A 27,074-nucleotide genomic window follows, 5' to 3' on the forward strand; every position below is an offset into this window, starting at 1 on the left:
TCAGCCAAGCATCCTTGGAGTGTGGAAGGAAACTGGAGCACCCAGAGGAAAGCACACAGTCACAGGGAGAACATGTAAACAGTGGCAGAATTGAACCCGTGTCACCGGCACTGGGTTCTGCCCAAGGGTCCCAGCCCAAAACGTTGACTCTACTCTATTCCATAGATGCTGCCTGGCCTGCTGAGTTCCTCCTGCATTTTGTGTGTGTGTTCCTAAGTGTTATGCTAACTACTTTGCTGCAGTGCCACTGCTGTTGGTTTGTTAATTATCTTCCAGTTTTATGATTGTAGTATTGGCTAATTGTTTGGCAGTGAACTTCTTGTAGCAGTTACTATTCATCAAAGACTAGCAAACTCTTTGGTCAGATGCTTCCATAGTCAGCCAGCTCCTACCATGCTTGCTGTCGGGCCTTGTCCCAGCCCAAAACCTGACCATGTTCACAAGACTACTTTTCCAGGAATCTTACTAGCTCTTCTTTCAGTTAGTCTTGACGAAGGGTCTCAGCCCAAAACGTTGACTGTACCTCTTCCTAGAGATGCTGCCTGGCCTGCTGCATTCACCAGCAACTTTTATGTGTGTTGCTTAATTTTGGCTGCATCTGTATTGCTTAAGAGAATCTTTGATCCTTAAGGATCGCTCAGGTAAGTGGATAAGGTCATTTTATCCTCATTGTAAGTTTCTTTCAGTCAGCCATGGCATGTAAGAAAGTTCAGATCATGAGATTTTCATGAGTTTTTCTATACCTTCACCTTCCTCCTGCGTTAAAATGTTTTTTTCACTCATTTAGGGATGTGGTCTTCTCTGGCTGACCCAGTATTTAACTTCCCATCTCCAGTTGCCATTGAAGGGTGATGGTGAGCTATCTTCTTGAACTGCTGCGGTCACTGGAAGTGTAGGTTCACTCTCAAAGTGGTTTGATTCTAAGAGTCAAGATTCAAAGTACGTTTATTATCCACCAGATGGTCACAAAAAAAACAAAGAAAAATCATTGAAACTCCAATGTGCAAAAAAAGAACAAACCATGCAAATAGCAAAAAAAAAGCGAAAACACAGAATGTAAAATATCAAACCACAAAAAAATCATCAAAACAGTTCGGGAATGTTCTGTTCACCTCAGTTGAGTTCAACCGCTGTGTTGTTCATTGACTGCAGGCCAGACAGCCAGTCCACCCCGATTAAAATCTCCCAAATAGCAACAGGAAAAGGAGCAACCAGAAACACAGTCCAATCCACAAAGATCATCAGCTAAACCTTGCCCAGGACCCAAGACTCTGGCACCATCCTCCAACAGCATTGAGTGAGAGGGAGAGACCGATCAAGTGTAGGCACCTTCCTCAGCAGTCGTGAGTGAGAGGGAGAGAGACCATTAAAAACAAGCAGATGTCGCTGAGAACACACTCTTGTCCTCATTGATCTTAACCTTGCTCGACGCTTTAATTGACAAGATCGGTGAGAAATGGAGCCGATTATGGGCTCGTGCCAAGTCTCCAAGCCTCCAGGCCACTCGGCCACCAGGCCACACATTTCCCTCGAAACCTCACCGAACTTCCTTGGATAGAGCAAAGTACCAGATTGCTCAATCGGACTGAAAACACACCAATGAACTGAAGGACATGGCCTTTGTTCGTGTTGTTCCCTGGCGCCATCTCCTTCCAGGGATTTCCAGGATTTTGGACTCCGCTGTACTGAAGGAATGGCAAATTATAAACACAAGTGATTTTACAGACACTGGAAATCTGGATTAGGACACACAAAATTTTGGAGAAAGAGCAGAAACAAGAGAAAATCTGCAGATGCTGGAAATCAGAGCAACAAACACAAAATGCTAGAGGTGCTCAGAAGGCCAGGCAGTGTCTATGGAAAAAAATACAGTCAACATTTCGAGTTGAAACCCTTCAGCAGGTTCCACCCTGGCCTCAAATTCTCCTGGTCTATTTTTGACACCTCCCTTCCCTTTCTCAATCTCACTGTCTCCATCTCCAGAGGCAACTTATCCACCAATGTCTATTACAAACCCACAGACTCTCACAGCTACCTAGACTACACCTCATCCCACCCTGCTACCTGTAAAAACACCATCCCCTTTTCTCAATTTTTCCACCTCCGTCACATCTGCTCTCAGGATGAGGCTTTTTCATTCTAGAATAAAGGAGATGTCCTCTCTTTTCAAAGAAAGGGGCTTCCCTTCCTTCACCATCGGTGCTGCCCTCAATCGCATCTCTTCTACTTCACACACGTCTGCTCTTACCCCATCCTCTCACCATTCTACCAGGGCTAGGCTTCCTCTTGTCTTCACTTACCACACCCCACCAGCGTCTGAGTCCAGCACATAATTCTCCGAAACTTCCACCATCTCTCACTGGATCCCACCAAAACCACATCTTTCCTTTTCCTTTCCACCCCCCCCCCCACCCCCACTCTGCAGGGATCCCTTGTGACTCCCTTGTCCACTCGTCCCTCCTGGCATTTATCCTTGCAAGCAGAACAAGTTCCACACCTGTCCTTGCACCTCCTCCCTCACGACTATTCAAGGCCCTAAACAGTCCTTCCAGCTGAGGCGACACTTCACCTGAGAGTCTGTTTGGGTCATTTACTGTGTTCAGTGCTCCCGGTGTGGCCTCCTGTACATTGGTGAGACACAATGTAAATTGGGAGACTGCTTCACCGAGCATCTACACTCCATCTGCCAGAACAAGAGGGATTTCTCAGTGACCATCCATTTTAATTTCACTTCCCATTCCCATTCCAATATGTCCATCCATGGCCTCCTCCATGGATGGAGGAATAACACCTTGTATTCTGTCTGGGTAGCCTCCAACCTTATAGTATGAACATCGATTTCTCAAACTTCTGGTAATGCCCTTGACCTCCCCCCACCCTCCACCCCACAATCTCCATGTCCCATCCCCTTTTCCCTCTCTCACCTCATCTCACCAATCATCTTCCCATCTCTTTCCTTCATCCCTTCCCCTCCAGGTTTCACCCATCACCCAATGGTTCTCTCTCTCCCCTCCCCTGCTTTTTAATTCCACTTCTCAGCTGTTTTCCTCCAGTCCTGCCGAAAGGTTTCAGCCCGAAACGACGAATGTACTTTTCTGCATAGATGCTGCCTGGCCTGCTGAGTTTCTCTGGCATTTTGTGTGAGGAACTCAGCAGATCAGGCAACATCAATGGAGAGGAATAAACAGTCCATGTTTCAGGTGGAGACCTTTCATCAGGACTGGAAAGGAAGTGGGAAGGAGCCAGAATTAGAAGGTGGGGGGAGGGGAAAGAGTACAAGCTGGCAGGGGATCGGTGAGGGGGAAGGTAGGTGGGTGTGGGGGGAGTGGCGGGATGACTTCGGAAGCTGGGAGGAGATAGATGGACGAAATAAAGTGCTAAAGAAGAAATATTCTGACGGGAGAGGAGAGTATATCATGGAAGAAAATGAAGGAGAAGGAACACAAGAAGGAGGTGATGGGCAGGTGAGGAGAGGAGAAGAGGGTAAGGGAGGAGCCAGAGTGGAGAATAGAAAAAGAGAGAAGGGGGAGGGGGAGAATTATTGGAAGTTATATAAATTGACATGAGGTTGGACACCGTTAACCAAACAGACCATGAGGTACTGCTCCTCTACCCTGAGAGCGTTGTCATTGTAACAGTAGAGGGAGCCATCAATTGACACGTCGTAATAGGAATGGGAAATTGAATCAAAATGGTTGGCCATTGGGAAATCCTGCCTGTTCAGGATGGAGTGAAGGTGCTCAACTAAGTGGTCCCCCAATCTATGTTGAATCTCGCTGATGAAGAGGCCACACTGGGGGCGGACCAGACACAGTTACATAACCATGATAGACTCCAGTTAAAGTGTTTCCTCACTTGGAATAACTGTTTGGGACCCTGAGGGAGATGTGATTGTGCAGGTGTAGAAGGGATAAGTGTCAGGAGGGAGATCAGTGGGGAGGGTTGAATGGACAAGGGAGTCCTGGAGAGATCAATCCCTGTGGAAAGTGAAAAGTTGATGGGAAGTAAAGATACAGTTGGTGGTAGGGACCCGTAGAAGAGGATGGAAGTTTTAGAGATTGGCAATATATTTTCAAATCTGGAAAATCTGACTTAAAGGGAATTTTTCAGCTAGCAGTGTTCTTGTGCTTTTGCTAACCTTGTCCTAGCTGGTAGAATTTGGGAGTTTGGAGTGAATCAAATTGGCTGAAGACTGTGTCTATTGTGCTGGGAACCACTGGATGAGGCTAAAATAGATCATCCACTTATCCCTTCTGTCTGATGATCCTTGCAAATGCTTCAGTCTTTCATCTTGCATCCATGTGCTGGGCTCCCTCACGATTGAGTATGCTCGTCCAGTGAGTGTTTGACTGCTTGTGGCAGGACTGGAGAGCTTGGGTCTGGTCTGTTGGCTATCAGGTCATTTAGCTGTCTATTGGCTGTTTAATTCTTTAGGAATGGAAGTAATCCTGTTTTGTAGCTTCACTATTCTGATCCCTCATTCTGAGGTGCTCCTGGCATACCCTCCTCCATTTCTCACTGAACCTTGATTGATCCCTTGGTTTGACAGGGCAAGGATAGGATAGACCATGTGGCTGCAGATTGGGGTTGAGTACAATTCTGCTGCTGATAATGGCTCCTGGAACTGTTCACCGTCCACCCCATTTTGCATGGTGGTAAAGCCACATGAGATGTAGATCAGATTTCATCCCCACAAGGGCTGTGCAGTGGTCACTCCCACCTATACTGTCACAGACAGATGCATCTGCAACATTAGATTGGTGAGGACAGGATAAAGCATCTGTTCAATCCCTCACCTCTTTCTACCAACCCAATCCAGCAGTGACATTCTTTAGCATTTGACCAGCTTGCTCAGAAGTATTGTTATCAAGTCACCCTTGGTGATGGACAATCCAAGTTCTCACCCAGAGCACATTCGGCACATTTACCACTCTCATTGCTTACTCCAAGTGCTGTACTGTATGGAGTTGTATTGATTCATCCAAGGAAGACAGTAGCTTCTTTGTCATCTGCATATATTTATCAGCACCAATAGGTGGTCAGGTCAATAATATAATATAGCATTATATTATTCCCACGTATAATGTCAAAATATTGCAGAACTAAAGCTGTTTCTAATTATATTTCAGTTTGTCCAGAGGAAGTATCTTTATCGGGTGATTGTTACTCAATATTTACTGCTTTATCTTTCAATGGAAAGGGCATGAGAAATGAGTGCAACCAGAAAGCATTTAAGAACAATTTGTATTACAATAACTCCCATTAATAGTTCATTCATAGCTAATTTCCTGATCTGTCCAACAGATAATGGAAGACATCCAAATAGTGGTGGTAATTTTAGAGCAAATGGAATTCTTTGTGTTGTCATTAACACGTGTAAAAATATGCAGTTAAGATTAATTAATCTATCAGAGAAAAATATGAATTCTTTATTTTATAATGCCCATTTTCTCATTATATTGATTAATTACTTTCAAGCACTTTAGCTAAGTCTTTCACTTCAGCATTGTACACGAGACAATTCCTTTGCCTTGCAAGACAAGTGATTTGGAGGAGTGATTTGAATTTCTTCATTCAAAATTGGAAGGGCAACTTTTAATGATGAATATGAATGAATATGTTATTATAAGGCTGGATGTGAGCAGCATTAAGTTTTTAGTTTTGAAGCAGGGTGTAAAGCAAAATTGAGAATTTTGATATTCAGAACTTGTGTTTTTTACTGCCACATGGAATTGATGAAGTACTGCATGCTTGAATTCTCAGAGCAATTGTGACACCACATAAGTACTTTCCCTGAAGTTAATCATTTAATCTAAATTGTTTCAATAACAAGCCCTATTACAAGTCCCAGAGTTTGAAAGAACTGATGAGGAAATAATGCATATGGAAAGTCCACTATTTATATTACTAAACTAACAACCCAAATATTAAGTATTCAACTCTCATATTGAAGCATTGGATTAACACCCACTTCCCCTTTACTCACTGGCTGATAGTGGGTGATGTTTTCTCACATCAAATGGTGTGCAACTTGGAGAGGAAACTGCAGTACTGTGCTCACATATGCCTGATGCCCTTGTCCTTGGTGGCAGATGACACGGGTTTGGGGAGTTCTGTCGGAATATCCTTGGTGAGTAACTGCAATGCAGTCACACACTGCACCCTTGGTGCTCTGGTGGTGGAGGAACTGAATGTTTATTTTAGCGCCATGTAACCTACCTACTCTATCCATAGCAACGATTATACTAATCTAATCCAATTTAAGTTGCTAGTTAGATACGTATCAAGTGGGTGATTTGCCCTGGATGTGTCGGGCTTCTCAAAAACTGTTGGAGCTGCTCTCATCTTGCAGATAAACAAGTAAGCTACTTGTTATGCTTTTTACAGTAAGGACACAACAATGCAAATATATTTCACCAGCCATAAAATAATTTTGGAAGTATCGTGATTGTGAAAGCAATATAAATGCGTTTTTAAATGAAGAAAGGAATAAACAGGTTAAGAACAACATTGGATGAAAAGCTGGCAGTTTGAGTTATAAACACAAGAGATTCTCCAGAAGCTGGAAATCCAAAGTAATACTCACAAATGCTGGGAGACCTCAGCAGGTCCAGCAGCATCCATGGAAAGGAATAAAGAGTTAAGGTTTTGGACCTTTTGAAGGGGTATCAGTTCAAAATGTCAACTCTTTATTCCTGTCCATAGATGTCTCTTGACCTGCTGAGTTCCTCCTGCATTTTGTGCACATTACTCTGGCAGCTTAAATCTCTGTTTGCAGAAAATATGCTGGTGCCTGTTCTTCTGGTCCAGGCAGATGGTTCTGAGACTGAGGACTATTCAATAACCAGTAACTCCGATGATTTTGGGAAATGTCAGGAGTAATTGTTTGTCAAGTCACTGCAGATTCAGGACAAACATAACAAACAAACACCTTGTATCCCCGAGTGACCTATTTCACAGCTTAAATGCCTTCAGTCAGTGATAGCAATAGTACACTGGATCACTGTTTGCAGGACTTGTGAAGAGGCCAGGTCTTTCAGCCAATACAGACAGCCCTCAAGTCACAGTCACAGGGAGATCCACCTTGGAATGGGCTCTTTGGCCAATTAGGCACTTAGTTTAATTCTAATCCTATCTTAATCAGTTTCATTCTCCCCAACGACACTGTCCTCACCAAATTGCTCCACTAGAGGGGTGATTTGCAGTGGTAACCCAGGAGTGGAGGAAACCAGAGCACCCAGAAGAAAGCCACCTGGTCACAGGGAGAATGTGTGGACTCTGTACAGACAGCTCTCAAGGTCAGCATTGACATGGATCTCTGGAGTCAAAGGTCCTTGGCTATAAAATTAATTTGCAAATTGTATCCACGGCAGATTTCTGCTTGTGCAGAATTGGTTTTAATGTTTCTAAACAGAGACAGAGGAGGATGGAAGGAGTGAGACTGGTTGAAGTGGTAGGATTGGAAGCTGGAGAATTGGTGAGCTGGTATGTACTGAATGGTGTGGATTTCTGTTCCATCATAAGAAAGAAGCAAAGGTTTATTGGAAAGGACATTTACATTTTGAAGATCACCACCCACCACACACCTAAGTGTAGAAAGGTAAATTGCAACATCAAACCCTGAAGGTTGATCCTGAAGAAGTGTCTCGGCCCAAAATGTTGACTATTTATTCATTTCCTGATCTGAAGAGTTCCTCCAGCATTTTCTGTGTGTTGCTTTGGATTTCCAGCATCTGTAGAATCTCTCCTTTTTACCAATCCTTGTTGATTTGAAGCTATTACTACCCAAATGACCTTTAATGAAACATAAATGCAACCAACCAAATATACGTTCAGTAAAAAGATGGAAATCCCTCTTCTCCCATGTCGCTTAAAGGAATTTTCCCTTACTTTAAAATCATTGTTGGTGAATCTCCCCAATTCATTGTGTGGAGTAATGCTTGCTGCTTCCAGACTGGTAGGAGCTTACTGTTCACCTACAGAGATTTCTACATTCAGAGTTGAACAGCTTTTCCAAAGTCAATAAACCCCAGGTCAGGCCACATCTGTGGTGTGAGAAATAATTAATGTTTCATTGGATGCTGAATGTTTCCAGTATTTTCAATTATTATTGCTGATTTTTTTTTCATTTTTCAAGATTTTTGTAATAGTTACAGTGATACATAGGTGCTTAACTTGTGTTTCATCTTGGTGTCCGCTACAGGAAGAAGAATGGGGGTGTGCACAGATCGATAGAGATTGCCAGGAGATGTGTCTTGCACAGATTGTTGTATCTATTGAGCTTCTTCATTCCAAATCAGCAAGAAAGAGGGTATCAGTGATTCAGTAGAGAGGGTCCTGCCAATTCATGCCACGTGGTCCAGTTCCAGTGGCAAATAAGCTCATGTTCTGACTCAGAATTATATTGCAGTTCTTAAATGTGGCTGAGAGAAACTCCTGAATTCCCTCCCAACAACTTTAATGGAGCAGCTTCACCATAAAGACGGCAGTGGTTTTGGAAGGACACTGGCATTCACTTTTTCAGTGTTGTTTAGGAATGAGCAAGAAACATTTGCTTTAATTCCCAGAGCCTGTAACAAGAATAAATAAGAAACATGTGATGCTGACGTGGAAATAGTATATACTTCCACCGACCTCTACATCCATTGAAGGAGACCCAGAAGGCCTTGCAGGCTATCTCGAGTAACTTTGTTGCTTGTTTGCCGTATTTTGGGCAGTGCCCTCTCACAGGGGGTGGGGGGCTAGCTGGCTGTCAGGCAGGGGTTTCGCCAGTGCAACAGTAACAGGATTGTGAATGGTATCATCTTGAGAGAGGAAATGAGATTTGTGCTCAACTTCTGCCCCCCCCACCAGGGTAGTGTTCAGTGGTACCAGGGATCTGCCAGAGTACACAGAACTCGGGTACCATACCATCCTGCAATGTCCTCTGAACACTGATGTAAAGAACATGACATCAACTCTTTGAGTGCCATGCGACATTGTGCTAGAAGTGATTAGACAATGCAAGCTTGATCTGGACTCCATGTTTCTCGACGTTGGACACAATCTTCCTAACCTGCCTGCGAATGCAGCCAACCTTAACGAGCCTTCTCTCAAATTTATACAGAAAGGATTCTGATTGGTTATGGTACACCTCAGCCTCTATGGTGAATGCTCTGCTGTGGACTGAAGATACCAGCAGAGGGTGGTAGACACCGTGGACTGAAGATACCAGACACTGCTGTGATTTAATTGGTGTGGCTGGTGAGAAGTGGAGCTTCTTGGCCTTGAGGCCACCTGCTTCACTTGGAGACAGCAAAGCTCCAGATCACTTAATTGGCCCAAGAAACACACCACCAAAATATCGATCACAGGCCCCAACAGTAGCAGAACCAAATTTGGAAAAAAAAGATGTATAAGAAGTGAAAGGTGGTTTTTTGGACTGTCTGGTGGATGTTGCCCTTGGTCGTGTTATTCACTGAAGGCATCTTCCTCTGGCTGTAGATGCTCCTGTCGATGCTGAAGGTTATCCATGAGTTGCTGGACTCCATCACAAGGGGTGGTGAATCTCCACTGTTCCTTTCCCAAAGTTTTGTAGGGGCTTGATCATAAGAGGAGGGAGAAACATTTCGGAAAGACTGAGGAACTGAGCTCAATGAAGAACTTCATTGAAGAAGAGATGAGACCTGCGGCAGATCAGCCATGATCACATTGAGTAGTGGGTCAGGTCTGAAGAGCCAAGTGGCCGGCTCCTGCAATTTTCTTATGTTTCCACCCTCAATCTATTATGTAGGTCCTTGGTTTATAGTTGGAACTCTTGCTTCATGTATCTGTAAAACTGGTCCTTCTCTTTGAGATATTCTTATACTACCAATACTTATATTTGCATTTTATTAGCTCTTGGATCTCCTGGTAATTCCCATCAATCTACCTTTCCTGCCTACAGCAATTTCACAGAAGTAGGAATACCAGATAGAATACTACAGTACCCCTCTCGTGGGATGTGGGAGGGCAGGGAGACCTCCAGTGTCCCTGATGCCTACACCTGCAAGAAGTGCATCCAGCTGCAGTTTCTAACACTCCGCATTAAGGAATGGAAGCTGGTACTGGATGTACTCTGGATCACTGGAGAGTCTGAAGCGTTGATAGACAGGACACACAGAGATCTCCCCACCTCACTTTGGTTGGGGATTCCCATCTACCCTTACTTGGTTTAACCAGCTTGTCGAAGCCTGTTCCAGTGGACTGGGCGGATGAGATCAGCTCCAAGATCCAGCAGCCAGGAAGGTGGTACTGCAATGCTTTGTGGAGAGCGAAGGCCATGGCAAGGCACAGAAGGCGTGATAGTTATCCACTGGAGCCAAGGAAATCCCCAGTCATGACAATTCCTCGTATCATCCATCCAAGAGTTTTGTGACAGAGAGTAGAACTGTCCCAGTACAATGACGTTTCCACTATAAATCTCCTCCCACGAGGTAACGTCATTGTCAGAAATGACTGACAACCAACACAGGCAGGTACTTGCAGCCAAGGTGCAGGACACAGGTTACTGGTTGACCGTCAGGGAAGAGGAGAAAGGGGAGAGTAACCCTGTAGCTGTTCCCCACAACAACAGGTATACCGCTTTGGATACTGTTGGGGGATGGATCTAACAGAGGAAAACCATAGTGGTCAGGCCTCTGTCAGGTACTGAGTCTAGCGCTGTGGATCAGAGGGGAGGGGTGGGAGAAGAGATGAGCTTAGTGATAAGTGATTCATTAGTAAGGGGACAGAAAGGAAGTTCTAGGATGAGAATGAGCTTCCTGGATGAGTCCTGATGAAAGGTCTCGGCCCAAAATGTCGACTGTATTCTTCAATAGATGCTGCCTGCAGCATTTTGTGTGTGCTTCTTAGATGGCTTGTTGTATCTCAGGTGGCAGCGTCAGGTACATCTTGTTCAGGCCCACATCATTCTGAAGTGGGAGAGTGAACAGCCAGAGGTTGTGGTCCATGTTGTTACCGATGGCATGGGAGAGGTGATGATGCCCTGCAAAGTGAGTTCAGGGAATCAGGTGCTAAGTTACAGGACAGGACCTCCAGAGCTGTGATCTCTGTATCACTACCTGTGCCACATGTTACTGAGGCCAGAAATAGGAAGATCATACAGTTCAACAGGAAAGTTTCCTGGTGCTGCACAGAGAGGTTTAAACTAGAGTTGCAGGGGGATGAGAACCAGAGCTTCAGAATAGATAATGGAGAGGTTATGGAGAAAGATGTTGCTAAGCCTACATACAAGGCCGGGAATTGGAAGGTTGAGTTAGTGGGACTAACGTTCTGAGTTGTATGTATTTCAACTTTCAAAGTTGTAGAATTACAACTTTGTAGTCACTAGTAAGCCTCAGTTGCAGGAGAGGCAGAACTGGCAACTCACTGTTCCAGGTTCTGTTGCTTCAGACATGATCAAAGGAGTGGTATTACTAGTCGGAAAATGTCATGGCAGTGCTCAGACAGGACAGACTAGAGAACTTGTCCAGTGAGACTTTCTGGATAGAACTGAGGAATAAAAAAAGTATGATCACGTTAATGGGATTATATTATAGATCACCCAACAGTCTGCGGGATTTAAAGAGGCATATTTGTAGAGAGATAGCAGACAGTTGCAAGAAACATAAGGTTGTGATAACTGGTGATTTTAACTTTCCACATATTGACTGGGACTCCCACATTGTAAAATGACTAGATGCGTTAGCATTTGCCAAATGTATTTGAGAAAGTTTCCTCAATCAGTACACAGAAGTCCCAATGAGACAAAGTGTGATACTCGTTCTCCTAAGTGACAGAAGTTTGTGCAGGGGAACACTTTGCATCTGGTGATCAGAATGCCACTAAGTTTCAAGATAATTATGGAAAAGGATAGGTCTGGTCCTCAGGTTGAGATTCTAAATTAGAGAAAGTCCAATGATGGAATGAGAAAGGATCTGGCAGGTGTGGAATGGAATAGGTTGTTTTCTGGCAAAGGTGTACTTGGTCTGTAGGAGGTCTTCAAAAGTGAAATTTTGAGAGTATAATGTTTGAATGTTCCTGTCAGAATAAGAGGCAAAGATAACAGATTTAAGGAACCTTGGTTTTGGAGAGACATTGAGGACCGAGTTAGGAAAAAAGAGGTGCATAGCAGGTGTCTTCTCTTCGGTTGTCCATCAAAATCCGATGACGACGTTCACTCCTTTAACGGTGAGATCTTTGATGACTATACAGTCCTATCCTGGACCCACAAGCTCTATTGCAGGTGGGACATGTATATGTGGTAGTGGTGGCAACCGTGGCTGCATTTCTCCTGGCTCTCCTCTGCTGTCTTCTGGTTGTTCTTTCCATCTCCAGAATACGAACCCCATCCCTACACAGCTGTCACCGAGTTGTACGGTCAGCAGCAACCTCCTCCAGGTCCTCGGGTCTGATCTTGAACTTCCTTAAAGCATTCTTCATCTGATCCTTATGGCGCTTCTTTGGCCTTCCAGCTGAGTGTCGACGATGATGTAGCTGGCCATATACCACTCTGCAGGGTAGCCGACATGGGGACATCCTTATCACACGCCCCAGCCACTGCAGCTGATGCTGGGTGATCATGGCCTCAATACTTATGCAGTTGGTCTTTACAAGTATTTCAATGTGAGGCGCCTGCTCACGCCAGGTAATTCCCAGGATGTGCTGGAGGCAGCTTATGTGGAAACGCTCCAAGGACTTGATGTGACGGCTGTAGGTTACCCAAGCTTCACAGCTATAAAGGAGGGTGGTGACACAGACCGCTTGGTATACGGCGACCTTTGTGGAGGGATAAAGGCTCCTGTTCTGAAAGACTCTACGCCAAAGTCTCCCAAAGGCAGCTGATGCCTGTATAATGCAGCTCTGGATGTCATTGTCAATGCTGCTATCCTCAGAGAGAATGCTCCCCAGATATTTGAAAGATGGCACTGCTGACAGCTTTTCATCACCAACAGTGAAGGCAGGTAGAGTGGGTGGGACACTAGTACTCCATTGGCAAACCACTTCTGTCTTGGTGGTATTGACAGTCAGCCCCAACCTGCTGTATGCTGTCACCGCCACAGCAAGGACAGTCTGAAGATCCTCCGGAGTATGGGCCACAAGAGCATAGTCATCTGCATACTGCAGCTCCAGGACCCGCTCTCTATGGAATTTGGTGGTTGTGTGGAGCCTCCTGATGTCAAAGAGGCTGCCATCTAATCTGACATCCACTGCCACACCGCTGCTGTCTTCAATCTCGTTGTGGAGAAGCTTGGTAGCACACAAGAGTAAGATGGTAAAGAGCACTGGCGCTAGCACACACCCCTGCCTCACCCCTGTGCATTAAAGGAAGGGCTCATATTCTTGTCCTCCTATGGTCACCCGAGCAGTCATCCCATCGTATTAACAAATTTATTGGGACAGCCAAGCCCGAGGAGGACATCCAATAAGAGCTCTCTTTGCACAGTGTCAAATGCTTTGAGGGGTCAACAAAGGCCATAAACAGGTCCTGATGTTGTTCCCGGCACTTTTCCTGAAGCTGCCGGGCTGTAAGGATCATGTCGATTGTGCTCCTGTTCTTCCTAAATCCACACTGCGATTCAGGCAGCATTGACTCAGTGATGTTGCTGATGAGTCTCTGAAGCATTACCTTAGCCAGGACCTTTCCAGCAACAGAAAGGAGTGATGTGCCCCTACTATTGCCGCAGATGGCCTTGTCACCCTTGTTCTTATAAATGACAACGATGTTTGCATTTCTCCATTGCTGTGGGATGTTCTCATCAGTCCAGGCCTGGTAGAGGGTGCGCATACACATGTACCCTCCGTTCTTCAGTAACTCAGCAGGAATATTGTCAGTGTCAAGGAACTTGTTGTTCTTAAGGGAATGGACAGCTGATAGAACCTTCTGGAAGGTTGGTGGTAGACTGAGGTCATGGATAGGAGGAAGTTCAGGCAGTTCATCCAGGATGGTGGGGTCTGCGTCAGAGTCCTGATTAAGCAGGGTGTTAAGATGCTCAGCCCACCTCAGCAGAATGGTATTCTGATTCTTCAGAAGTGTTAGACCATCTTTATACTTTATTGTCGCCAAACAATTGATAGTAGAACGTACAATCATCACAGCGATATTTGATTCTGCGCTTCCCGCTCCCTGGATTACAAATCGATAGTAAATATTAAAAATTTAAATTATAAATCATAAATAGAAAATAGAAAAATGGAAAGTAAGGTAGTGCAAAAAAACTGAGAGGCAGGTCTGGATATTTGGAGGGTACGGCCCAGATCCGGGTCAGGATCCGTTCAGCAGTCTTATCACAGTAGGAAAGAAGCTATTCCAAAATCCGGCCATACGAGCCTTCAAGCTCCTGAGCCTTCTCCTGGAGGGAAGAGGGACGCAAAGTCTGTTGGCTGGGTGGGTCGTGTCCTTGATTATCCTGGCAGCACTGCTCCAACAGCGTGCGGTGTAAAGTGAGTCCACGGACGGAAGATTGGTCTGTGTGATGTGCTGCGCCGTGTTCCCGATCTTCTGCAGCTTCCTTCGGTCTTGGACAGGATAACTTCCATACCAGGTTGTGATGCACCCTAGAAGAATGCTTTCTACGGTGCATCTATAAAAATTAGTGAGGGTTTTAGGGGACAGGCCAAATTTCTTTAGTTTTCTCAGGAAGTAAAGGCGCTGGTGGGCTTTCTTGGCAGTGAACTCTGCTTGGTTGGACCAAGTCAGGTCATTTGTGACATTGACCCCGAGGAACTGAAAGCTTTTGACCTGTTCCACTTGCACACCACCGATGTAAATTGGGTCGTGCGGTCCGCTATTCCTTCTGAAGTCAACAACCAATTCCTTCGTCTTGCTGACATTAAGGGATAGGTTATTGTCTTCGCACCATGCCACCAGGTTCTTAATTTCCTCTCTGTACTCAAACTCATCATGAGCTAAGATACAGCCTACAATTTTGATAGTATCTGCTGTTTTCAGGGGAGTAACGCATCGGTTTATTGGGCCGTAGGTGGTTTTGACAGCATTGTAAAAATTATGCGTGTTATTATTATCAGCAAAGGACTGGATTTCATTTGCCTTTTCAGTCCACCACTCATTTTGTATGGTCCGTATTGCCTTTTGCACTTTTCTCCGAGCTGCCTGCCTATGCTGTCTGGTGCTGGTGGATGAAGGGTTGTCTAAAGTTGTCCAGTGTGCTTTGTGCATGTCCTTAAGCAAGCTGTGGATGGTGTCTGAGTTATCGTCAAACCAGTCTTGGTGGTTCCTGCTCTTATTGTCGATGGATTGGGCTGCTGCCTCATAGAGCGCAGAGCTGATATAGTCCACTGTTGTTCCATGGTATTTTCTGAGCTCAGAAATGGTTCTAGTTCCCTTAGTTTCTCAGCTAAGATGCGTTGAAACTCACTTCTTGCTTCTGTGTTTCTCAGGCGGTTGCAATTTAGCCTCTTTCTATTGGGTTTTTGCAGCCGCAAGAGGGAACGCGCTTTCATATGGAGCTTGGCCACAGTGATATGGTGGTCAGTCCAGCACTCTGCACCTCTCATAGCATGGGTAATGAGAACATCCTTGATGTCACTGCGTCTCAGAATGATGAAGTCGATCTGTGCCAATGTTTAGAACAAGGGTGCAGCCACGAGGCCTTATATTTTGCCTTCTGCTGGAAGATGGTGTTGGTTATGATAAAGTTATGATCAGAGCAAAGAGTAAGTAGCCTCATGCCATTTGCATTCACCTTGCCAATACCATGCCTACCTAGCACTCCACTCCATATCCTGTTGTTCTGTCCTACCCTAGCATTGAAGTCCCCAATCAAAAGGATCTTATCATTCTTAGGGATCCGGCAAAGAGCTTCATCCAATGTCTGATAAAAGCATTCCTTGGCCTCATTCTCAGATGGCAAAGTTGGTGTATAGGCACTGAGAAGCGTGGCATAACGTTTCTTTGCCAGGGGGATACGGAGGGACATTAGTCTTTCACTAATGCCAACAGGTGTTTCTGTGAGACTTGGTAGAAATGTGTTCTTGATGGCCAATCCTACTCCGTGGAGATGTTGTCCACCTGGGGGGAAACCTTTCCAGAAGAAGGTGTAACCCATCCCTTCCTCTGTTAAAGAGTCTTCATCCAGGAGTCTGGTCTCACTCAGCGCAGCAATGTTGATGTTGTAGCGCCTCAGCTCAGCAGCGATTAAGGCTGTTCTCCGGTGAGGTCTGTCAGAGATGCCATACGAGTCCAGGAAAGTCCTTACATTCCATTTGCCAGTTTTAGGTTGTGGTGGTGTTGGTGGTGGCACCCGTTAGTCTTGCGAGACCATGGATCTGCGCCTGGAAAGTCTGGCTTCAGTCTGTGTTAGAGCAGCATCTGTTGTGGCTGTAGAGGCCCACACAGGAGTGACAGTCTCGGCTGCAGCGACTGTACTTGAAGCCACTGTCCTCCAGTGTTGTCTTGGTGCTGTTTTTCTGATGACTGCGCTTTTCTTCAGCAGCAAGCCTCAGCTTCTCTTCTCCTCTTTTTAGACCACTGCGTAGCTTCAGCCTCTGGTGAGAGCAATCGCTTGCGATGTCTTCCCAACTCTCGAAGTTCATTTTCAGTGACTTCATGTCTCTCTTGCAAACATCTTTGAAACGAAGATGGGATCACCCTTGTGCTCTCTTGCCGGAGGCTAGTTCCCCATACTGCAGGTCTTTCGGGATCCTCCCGTCTGACATGCGGTGTACATGGCCCAGCCAGCGGAGATGGCGTTGTTGAAGCAGGGTGAAGAGGCTGGGTTGTATTGTTTCTTATTTCGACCGCAGTAATGGAATAACCCGATAGGCGTGGTAACTTATTCAGGTGAGTGATTGAATGGGCAATTTTTAGGCCACCTTTTCTAGGCCTTTCCCCAATTGGGGTGAGCAGTACGGTCCCTAAATAGGGCTGCTCTGTCACACAGGGGTCTGCCGAAAACAGCTGCCTCTCAGTCCCAGCTGCTAGTGACCAAATACACTGTGCCGCTAACAACAGGAATTCTGCAGATGCTGGAAATTCAAACAACACACATCAAAGTTGCTGGTGAACGCAACAGGCCAGGCAGCATCTCTAGGAAGAGGTGCAGTCGACGTTTCAGGCCGAGACCCTTCATCAGGACTAACTGAAGGAAGGATTCTGAATAGGAGGGTTCTGACTAGCAGCTCCCAGTCCATTCGTACCTGCTCCCATTGCCAGATGCCCCATTGCCTTCAAACTTCAACCATACGTAAGGTCCAGGTATTGTACACCGTGGTCAGAGGTGAAGACCTGCGCAAGGAAGATTTTAAAGTGCCACGGGGAGTGCACCATCCCAGTAGCACTATCTTCACCATGATGAGGTAAATCCCGGTGGCAAGGATGATCCCAGGACAACCAGTCCCACATCTTGGCTGCAGGAGGCTGCCGGGTCCCTGGTCTATTAAGGCCCACCTATTGCGTGCCGTCAGTGCATTGTTTTTCTGTCAGGGTGTGCTCCCTTATCTTTGTCTCAACAGACTTACCACAAGGCAGTGGGGCTACTTTCCCATAACTGGGACAGTAGTTGACGCGCGCCAGGACGTGCCCACACAGTGTTGGGCCTGCACACCACGTCTCTGGGGCCCACCGCTGCTCCGAGATCCCCTGTAGTTTAGCCTGGGACCGTAAGATACCCAGTTTCCGTGTGTGGCCCCGAGGAGGCACTGCAGGAGTCTTGGTGGTGGAGAGGCTCTGTACTGGCAGGAGGAGGCTACACACTCGGCTCCTCTTTTCACCCTCTATTAAGAAGGCTAGCCAGCGGCAATAGCTGTAAGCAGAGAGCAGCAAGCAGAGAGCACTGTGCGGCATGCAGCATGCACTAACTACAAGCAATACTACACTACTGCACTAGACGCTTCACACGCACCCTGTGAACAAATACTCCCACACACCTCATTTGCATTTCTTATACTCCTCAAGCACCTCATTTGTTCTTTGCAGTATAGGCAGCAAGGAACAAATGAGGTGCTTGCGGAGTATAAGAAATGTAAGAGAACACTGAAGAAAGAAATCAGGAGAGCTAAAGAAGGCATGAGATTGCTCTAGTAGACAAGGGAAAAGAGAATCCTCAGGGCTTTTACAAATATATTAAGAGCAAAAGGATAGCAAGGGATAAAATTGGTCCTCTGGAAGACAGTGTGGTAATCTATGCATGGAGACATAAGAGATGGGGGAGATCGTAAATTGATTTTTTTGTATTTGTATTTACACGGGAGATGGACGCAGAGTATATAGAAGTGAGGCAAAGCAGCAGCGAGGTCATTGACACGATACAGAGGAGGAGGTGTTTGCTGTCTTGAGGCAAATTAGGGTGGATAAATCCCCAAGGCCTGACAAGGTGTTCCCTCAGACCCTGTGGGAGGCTAGTGCAGAAACTGCAGGAGTCCTAGCAGAGATATTTAAAACATCATTAGACACAGGTGAGGAGCTGGAGGATTGGAGGATAGCTAATGTTTTTCTGTTGTTTAGGAAAGGCTCTAAATATAAATCAGGAAATTACTGGTGAGCCTGACATCAGTAGTGGAAAAGTTATTGGAAGGCATTCTAAGAGACTAGTTATATAATTATTTGGATAAATGGAACTGATTAGTAATAGTCGGCATGGGTTCGTTTGTGGTAAGTCGAATCTAACTGAGTTTTTTCATGAAGTCTTTATGAAAGTTGATGAAGGCAAAGCAATGGATGTTGTCTACATGGACTTCAGCAAGGCCTTTGACAACATCATACATGGAAGGTTGACAAAGAAGATCTTGTTGCTCGGCATTCAAGATAAGGTAGTAAATTGGACTAGAGGGCATTGTGGGAGAAGTCAGAGAGTGGTAGTAGGTGATTGCCTCTCTGACTGGAGGACTTAGAGTAGAGGAGTACCGCAGGGATTGGTGTTGTGTCCACTGTTGTTCGTCAATGATTTGGAAAGCCCTTAACTCCGAGTGGAGTCATCGGGACGCTGTCATGACAGCGTTGTTTTAGCAGGCTTTCTATTTTTATGAGACTGAGTTGCTAGCTCAACACTCAACCCAGCACAGGGGGCTGGCTGGACTCGAACTCGGGAGCCTTCGCTCCGAAGTCTGGCGCTGATGCCACTATGCCACCTATGTGGTAAACTAGATCATCAAATTTGTCAATGACACCAAGACTGGGGGTATAGTGGACAGCGAGAACGGCTATCAAAACTTGCAATGGGATCTGGACCAGCTGGAAAAATGGGCTTAAAAATGTCAGATGGAATTTAATGGAGACAAGTATGTGAAGATGCACTTTGGTAGGACAACCAGAGTAGGTCTTTCACAGTGAGTAGTAGGGTACTGAGGAGTGCAGTAGAACTGAGGATCTGGAAATACAGGTCCATAATTCTTGAAAATGGCATCACAGTTAAGTATTGTCATAAGGAAAGCCTTTGGCATACTGACCTTCATAAATCAATGTATTGAGCACAGGAACTGGGATGTTATGTTGAATAAGATGTTGGTGAGTCCTAGTTGGAACATTTGTGTGGTGCAGTTTTAGCTACCATCCCACAGGAATGATGTAAATGAGATCGAATGACTGCAGAGAAAGCCTACAAGGATGTTGTCGGAACTTGAGGGCCAGGGACAGTTTGAATGGCTAGGACTTTATTCCCTAGAAATAAAAGATGTGAGGGGAGATTTGATAGAGGTATACAAAATTAGAAGGGGCATAGATATGCTATATAGACTGCAAGCTGGCTCTTTCCACTGAGGCTGAGTGAGGCTCGAACTAGAGGACATGGGTTAAAGGTGAAATGCTAAAGGGGAACATGAGAGGAAAATTCTTCACTCAGAGGGTGGTGATTGTTCAGATCCCAAATCCACTGGAAACTCTCAGAGATGTGTCACAAGTGAAGGGATGTCTTTGAGAAGAAGAGTTGACTCAGGCTCCAACCCAAGCTACCCCTGTTACACCAATGACTTTACATTTGCAAATTTTAACCATTGCAGCGGCTAAACATCAAGTAAATTTTCTTGATGTTTCTAAGCTGATTGAAATTATTACCATGTACGATGCTCCATAAAATTGACCTCTGACCACGTGACAGGCCTATGATTATACAGTATGCACAAGCTTTCCCTCAAGTTAGATAGGGAAATAAAACAATGCCTGATAGTGGCGGGTTTTGAGTTGTCTCTGAAGGAAAGAGAATAGTTTGCTTTAAGTCAAAGTGACACATAGACAAGCAGAAACACGAGGAATTCTGCAGATGCTGAGAATTCAAGCAACACACATCAATGTTGCTGGTGAACGCAGCAGGCCAGGCAGCATCTTTAGGAAGAGGTACAGTCGACGTTTCGGGCTGAGACCCTTCGTCAGGACTAACTGAAGGAAGAGTGAGTAAGAGATTTGAAAGTGGGCGGGGGAGGGGGAGATCCAAAATGATAGGAGAAGACAGGAGGGGGAGGATGGAGCCAAGAGCTGGACAGGTGATTGGCAAAGGGGATATGAGAGGATCATGGGGCAGGAAGCCCAGGGAGAAGGAAAAGCGGAGGGGGGGGGAACCCAGAGGATGGGCAAGGGGTATAGTCAGAGGGACAGAGGGAGAAAAAGGAGAGAGAGAGAAAGAATGTGTGTATATAAATAAATAGCAGATGGGGTACGAGGGTGAGGTGGGGCATTAGCGGAAGTTAGAGAAGTCAATGTTCATGCCATCAGGTTGGTGGCTACCCAGACAGAAAATAAGGTGTTGTTCCTCCAACCTGAGCGTGGCTTCATCTTTACAGTAGAGGAGGCCGTGGATAGACATATCACAATGGGAATGGGATGTGGAATTAAAATGTGTGGCCAATGGGAGATCCTGCTTTCTCTGGCAGACAGAGCATAGGTGTTCAGCAAAACGATCTCCCAGTCTGCGTCGGGTCTCGCCAATATATAGAAGGCCACATCGGGAGCACTGACCTCTACCTTGCCGAGGTAGTCTGGCGAACTGACCTCTACCTTGCCGAGGCACAGCGACAACTCGCGGATACCTCCTCTTATTTACCCCTTGATCGTGGCCCCACTAAAGAGCACCAGGCCATTGTCTCCCACACCATCACCGACTTTATCCGCTCAGGGGATCTCCCATCCACTGCTACTAACCTTATAGTTCCCACACCCCGCATTTCCCGTTTCTACCTCCTACCCAAGATCCACAAACCTGCCTGTCCTGGCAGACCTATTGTCTCAGCTTGCTCCTGCCCCACCGAACTCATTTCTGCATACTTCAACACTGTTTTATCACCCCTTGTTCAATCCCTTCCGACCTATGTTCGTGACACTTCTCACGTTCTTAAACTTTTCGATGATTTTAAGTTCCCTGGCCCCCACCGCTTTATTTTCACCATAGATGTCCAGTCCCTATATATTTCCATCCCCCATCAGGAAGGTCTCAAAGCTCTACGCTTCTTTCTGGATTCCAGACCTAATCAGTTCCCCTCCACCACTCTGCTCCGTCAAGCGGAATTAGTCCTTACTCTTAATAATTTCTCCTTTGGCTCCTCCCACTTCCTCCAAACTAAAGGAGTAGCTATGGGCACCCGTATGGGTCCTAGCTATGCCTGCCTTTTTGTTGGGTTTGTGGAACAATCTATGTTCCGTGCCTATTCTGGTATCTGTCCCCCACTTTTCCTTCGCTACATCGACAACTGCATTGGCGCTGCTTCCTGCACGCATGCTGAGCTCGTTGACTTCATTAACTTTGCCTCCAACTTTCACTCTGCCCTCAAGTTTACCTGGTCCATTTCCGACACCTCCCTCCCCTTTCTAGATCTTTCTGTCTCTATCTCTGGAGGCAGCTTATCTACTGATGTCTACTATAAGCCTACTGACTCTCACAGCTATCTGGACTATTTCTCTTCTCACCCTGTCTCTTGCAAAAATTCCATCCCCTTCTCACAATTCTTCAGTCTCCGCCGTATCTGCTCTCAGGATGAGGCTTTTCATTCCAGGACGAGGGAGATGTCCTCCTTTTTTAAAGAAAGGGGCTTCCCTTCCTCCACCATCAACTGTGCTCTCAAATGCATCTCCTGTATTTCACGCACATCAGCTCTCACTCCATCCTCCCGCCACCCCACTAGGAATAGGGTTCCCCTGGTCCTCACCTACCACCCCACCAGCATATAAGGGGGATATGAGGGATATATAATATGAGGGGTATATAATGGGAGATATAAGACATATAAGGGATCCCACAACTAAGCACATCTTTCCCTCCCCCCCCCGCCTCTGCTTTCCGCAGGGATCGCTCCCTACGCGACTCCCTTGTCCATTCATCCCCCCCATCCCTCCCCACGGATCTCCCTCCTGGCACTTATCCTTGTAAGCGGAACAAGTGCTACACGTGCCCTTACACTTCCTCCCTTACCAGCATTCAGGGCCCCAGACAGTCCTTCCAGGTGAGGCGACACTTCACCTATGAGTCGGCTGGGGTGATATACTGCGTCCGGTGCTCCCGATGTGGCCTTCTATATATTGGCAAGATCCGACACAGACTGGGAGATCGTTTTGCTGAGCACCTACGCTCTGTCCGCCAGAGAAAGCAGGATCTCCCAGTGGCCACATATTTTAATTCCACATCCCATTCCCATTCTGGTATGTCTATCCACGGCCTCCTCTACTGTAAAGATGAAGCCACAGTCAGGTTGGAGGAACAACACCTTATATTCCGTCTGGGTAACCTCCAACCTGATGGCATGAACATTGACTTCTCTAACTTCCACTAATGCCCCACCTCCCCCTCATACCCCATCCATTATTTATTTATATACACACATTCTTTCTCTCTCTCTGCTTTTTCTCCCTCTGTCCCTCTGACTATACCCCTTGCCCATCCTCTGGGTTTTTCCCCCTCCTCCCCCTTTTCCTTCTTCCTGGGCCTCCTGTCCCATGATCCTCTCATATCCCCTTTGCCAATCACCTGTCCAGCTCTTGGCTCCATCCCTCCCCCTCCTGTCTTCTCCTATCATTTTGGATACCCCCTCCCCATCCCTCTTTCAAATCTCTCACTAGCTCTTCTTTCAGTTAGTCCTGACGAAGGGTCTCGGCCCGAAACGTCGACTGTACCTCTTTCTAGAGATGCTGCCTGGCCTGCTGCGTTCACCAGCAACTTTGATGTGTGTTACATAGACAAGCGGACATGGTTTGTTTAATTCTGCCACCTTGTACAATAATCACCCATTAAAAGTTTATACCTCATTTTGATATAAATGAGATTGTTAACATCCGTTTTCACAAAAAGTGGTTCATTAAGATGGAGTCAGATTTTTATTTGTGCCAGATTAAGGGAATTTTTTGTCAGTTCTTCCCTCTATAAGAAATAACTTGTATTTCATAATTCCTTCCTGCAATTATACCAAGAACTGAAGTTACACTCTGTGTAAGAGGCAATTTTTTTCTTTGGCTGAGTAAGAAATTCACCTCACGTTTGACCTCTCTTGCCTCACTGGTTTTCCAGATGCAAAAACTGAAAGTCAGTAGCCCCAGGCAAGCAGTGCATTGGAGAGAAATACCAGTTGGAAGAAGCTCCAAAAAGAAGTTTAGTTTAGACAGTAAAAAAGCTAAGTGTTTCTGAGATTTGTACACTAGTATGCTATACCTTAATTAACAACTCCTAACATCTATTACGTTCCTTTAATCATTTCTTTTAATCAATTAATTTAAGCAAATGTACTATCCCCTCTCTCTTGCTGTTTGCCCTTTCCCCCTCTCTCTTTTTCCCTCTTGCTCTCCCACTCATTCTCTCCCTCTTTCTCTCTCTCTTGCTCTCTCCCTCTCCACCTCTTTCCCTTCCTACCTCTTCTTCCACTCACTCTTGCTCCTTCTCTCCTTCTCTTTTTCTGTCTCTCTCTTTTCTCTTGCTCTTCCTCTCACTCTCTTCCTCTATCTCTCTCTCATTTTCTCCCTCTCTCTTTTCTCAGTCTCTCTCCCTCTTTGTCTGTCTCTCATCTCTCTCTCTTGCTGTCTCCCTCTCCCTCTTCCTCCCTCTCCCTCTATTTTGCTTCTCTCACTCCATCTCTCTCTTTCTTTGTCTGCCTACCTGCCTCTCTCTCATCTCACTCTTGGACTCTTTCCCTTTCTCTCTGTCCCTGGAACAAAAAATTTATATTCCACCTCCACTCAGCACTGAATATTCGTATACCTGTTCATTTGTTTCCATCTCTGAGATTCATATACCTATTCATATCCCTCCATTCACTAAATATTCATGTACCTGTTTATATTCCTCCATTTGAAGGGAGAGATATGAACAGGCATATGAATATTCAAAGAATGGAGGGATATGGACCTTCTGCAAACATAATTTGTCATTAATCTAATTATGTCAGCACAACATTATGGACATAAAGGCTTTCCTTTGTCGTACTTCACTGTCTATATTCTATTAGGCATCACCATGTTTAATCTATAACAAACAGACAATCTCCCCCCTCCCTCCTCCTTCTCCCCCCTCCCCCTCCCCCCCCTCTCTTCCCCTCTCCCCCCGCTCTCCTCTCCCCCCTCTCTCCACCCCCCCTCCCCCCCCCTTCTCCGAGGCTGCAGACACCATTTCTGGCAGTACCCATGACCTACCACTCTTTGCCAGACTGCCCAAGCAGTGTGCTTTTCTCACTATTGCATACCTAATCTATGTGTTAGAGGTGGAATAAGAAGAACTGAAATGTCTTTAGTCTTGCATTAGCATGACCTCGCCAGAAGATATAACGAATGTCCAGGCTTGTGCACCTACAGATAGTTTGAATGCAACTCAATGCCTCTTTGATGCATTTTGATTTTCATCTCACGGGGTTTCAATCCCTTTCGACAGAGTCCTCAATATGGAAATTTCAGCTATAAATCAGGGAAGGAGTCTGACTCTGTCATTAGTGGGCGGCACCTGTTTTCCATTAGTTAAATGGCTGCAAAGAACTGTGAAAATGCGGGTGAGGATTCAACAGTAAAAGGAACAAAGTAAAAAAGGTGATATTTCTAATTACATCTTAAATGTACCCCAGGGAAATGAAATCAATATCTCTGTCTAAATCTATATGTAAATGATCGTTAGAGTTTAATAATTAAATATTTTTTGAACATGTATTATACATGTATGTGAACTTATATGTGGGGATTTAAATTAAGTTGTTCCAATTTATGGAAATATCAACATTGCCAGAAACAATAAATGGAATTAATAAATGGAACATCAAAGTTCAAGACAGGAACAAAATAAAAATGTTAAAAACATTGGTTACGCCAAAGTTAGAGCATGACACGCACTTTCAAATGCGCCAGTTAGTGAAGATGTTCAGGTAGTAGAGTTAGTCTTCATGGAAGCAGGGAGAAAGTGACCAGAAACCACCCATTCACAGTAGTTGTACCATCACCTCCTCCCTGATTCTCCCTCTCACCTCCACACTACATCATTGAATCGATCAACCATCGGGGGGAGGGGGTGAACGAGAATGCCCGAAGAAAACCCACATGATGAGAGTAAAATAGCGGCTGCAGGCAGATAGGATCCAGCAGTATGAATTAGCACAGCGATGGCGCAGTGTGCTGGTGGCTCCACCAGCTGCATCACTCTGCTGCATTGTTGTTGAAACCAAGATCGGAAAGCTGTTGACAGCAAGTGATTTGAAATGTGGACAAGAGTGAGATATTGCCAATTACCATGTCAATCAGAGGCAATAATCCCCTCTAATTTTTCTAATAGCTGCAGCAATGGCTATGGGTGTGGGAGCATATCTGCACCCGTGCAGCTGTGGTGGAAGGGTTAGCATGCACACAGCATCCACCAGGAATGAGCAGAGGGGGCAGGTTATGAGTTTCCTGAAATATCAACAGTTTATCTCCCACAGATATTGCTCGACCTGTTGAGTTTCTCCAGCAGAGGGTATGTCACTCCAGACTCCAATGCTTGCAATCTCTTGTATCTCCATGTATTTCCTTAACTTTATAAAGGTACACAAGTTTGCTAATACTTCCAGTCAACGTAGAGGATTTTGCAGAGACTGCATTGGTGGTATCTTTCCTGCGTCTAGAGATACCTGCTCTGGGTAGTTCAGATCTCAGAGGCAAAGAAAGGAGGGTAGAAGTGACAACGACTTTTGTGGCAGGTCTGAAGTCTTCATCTTCAAACATCCTGTCCCTCAATCATCTGATCATTGTCCTGAAGCATTGAAGGTGGCAAAGAATTTTATCACTGACACCTGCCTTCACTTGAGAGGTGCTGGCTCCCTAGAGGTGGGAAGTAGTTCACCATTTCCAAAATCTCATTGCTGACAGAGGGCAAAACATACAGGAAAAGTCAGCTGGGAAAGGACTTTGGACTTGCTGATGTCACTCTTGTGGATTAAAGTGATCAAGTAGATAATGGTTTGTAGAGTAGATGCAGGTTGAACAACTCCCCATTAGTTTCCAAGATTTGCTTCATTCATGTTGAGAAGTTTGTCTGAGGTAAGGTGTACCATTGCATTGAGAAATATTAGAACGTAGGATAGTACAGCACAGTACAGGCCCTTCAGCCCACAATGTTGTGCCGACCCTTAAACCCTACCTCCCATATAACCCCCCACCTTAAATTCCTCCATATACCTGTCTAGCAGCCTCTTAAATTTCACTAGTGTATCTGCCACCACCACTGACTCAGGCAGTGCATTCCACGCACCAACCACTCTCTGAGTGAAAAACCTTCCTCTAATATCCCCCTTGAACTTCCCACCCCTTACCTTAAAGCCATGTCCTCTTGTATTGAGCAGTGGTGCCCTGGGGAAGAGGCGCTGGCTGTCCACTCTATCTATTCCTCTTAATATCTTGTATACATCTATCATGTCTCCTCTCATCCTCCTTCTCTCCAAAGAGTAAAGCCCTAGCTCCCTTAATCTCTGATCATAATGCATACTCTCTCAACCAGGCAGTATCCTGGTAAATCTCCTCTATATCCTTTCTAATACTTTCACATCCTTCCTATATTTTAGAGCAGCATCATTACATCGCGACTTTTAAACTATATCCCTCGACTTATGAAAGCCAACACCCCATAAGCTTTCTTAACTACCCTATTCACCTGTGAGGCAACTTTCAGAGATCTGTGGACATGTACCCCCAGATC

Source organism: Mobula birostris, chromosome 10, assembly GCF_030028105.1.
Source record: "Mobula birostris isolate sMobBir1 chromosome 10, sMobBir1.hap1, whole genome shotgun sequence".
NCBI classification, from domain to species: domain Eukaryota; kingdom Metazoa; phylum Chordata; class Chondrichthyes; order Myliobatiformes; family Myliobatidae; genus Mobula; species Mobula birostris.